The sequence below is a fragment of the Chaetura pelagica genome, unplaced genomic scaffold (genome assembly GCF_000747805.2).
Source record: "Chaetura pelagica isolate M959 unplaced genomic scaffold, ChaPel_1.0 scaffold221, whole genome shotgun sequence".
In the NCBI taxonomy this organism is placed as follows: Eukaryota; Metazoa; Chordata; class Aves; order Apodiformes; family Apodidae; genus Chaetura; species Chaetura pelagica.
Window position 1 is genome coordinate 1,944,606 of NW_009952533.1, and position 1,294 is coordinate 1,945,899.

Below are 1,294 nucleotides of genomic sequence, written 5' to 3' on the forward strand. Positions count from 1 at the left end.
CGCAAGGGCACTTTGAAAGCCTACAGAAATCCCAAATTCATTTCAAACATGTGAGAAGGTATTTTGGAGAACAACAGTTTGGCTGCATTTGTAATTTTTACAGGTCTTCCTCATAGACTTCATTATTATTTTGTCTTATGTTTGAAAAAGCTTGGTTTGCTATCATTCATCTTCTGCAGCCTAAGCTTTTCAGGGAGCATGAGCAAAAAGATGCTGATTTTTCACACTGGATTGCTTCAGCTGAGCTCCAGATTTAGATGTGCTGGCAAGTGACCCATCCCTCCAATTTTTATGAGATACCCAGAGTAAGTGAGTTCTCAGATTATTCCCCCCAACTTGCATAATTTAATTATGGCATATGTCTTTAGTTTGGATTTTGAATTTGAATACAGCTTCACGCTCCAAGTCCTTAGAATAATGAATTGTATTAATAGCTCACTGTACCTGTGTTTTTCTCTCAAATTACAGGGGGCTGGTGTTCAGATCAATGTTTTTAATAATTGTTTTTGTGATCCCAGTAGTACCCTGTAGAAACTTCAGTAGCTGTACGAAGGACTGAAGATTCTTGTATCCACCTTCTCCTCTCTCAGATCTCCTGCCTTGCTTAACTGACTGCAAAATGAAACCTGTTCAGCTGAAAGCTCATGGGCAACGATTCTCTTACACAGCCTGTGAAAAAAACCCCCAACATATATTTTACATTAAACTTGATGAGGACCTCCCCAGTATAACTCTGTTCTTCTGGGGGAAACTTGCACACTCTAGGGCTTCAAGGAGTAGTGAGAGGAGGTCACCCAGCCAGCACAGCTGAACAGTGTGCTGTGTGCTCAGGCTGTGTAAGGTTTTTCACACATACACTACAACATTGCAACATGTGTGCCAGGAACAAGTGGAATGGTAACAGAAACTTAAGGGCAAAAAGTGATGGGGTAAGAAAATAATTCCACAGAAAGAAAGCCCTGACAGTAGTTCAAGTTAAGCCATAGTCTCTTCCAGGTTCCTATACATCAGAATGCTGAAGCCGTATTTGTCTTTGGCATCTGGCAATGTCATTTAATATGTTCTTACAGCCCTGCATGCAGTTAAGCATGCACTGTATATTATTTTATGATGTTTGAATTGGAATCACACTTTCTGGGTACAAGTATTCATGTTTTTGCAGATTCTTGTGTAAAGCTGGGAGAACCTGTTTCCAATTTTGTGACTGTTTATCGCTAATCCAAAATGACTGCAGCGTTACCTACAGACAGGAAACTGGAAGAGGACTTGTGTGTTTTGTATACATCACGCTCTT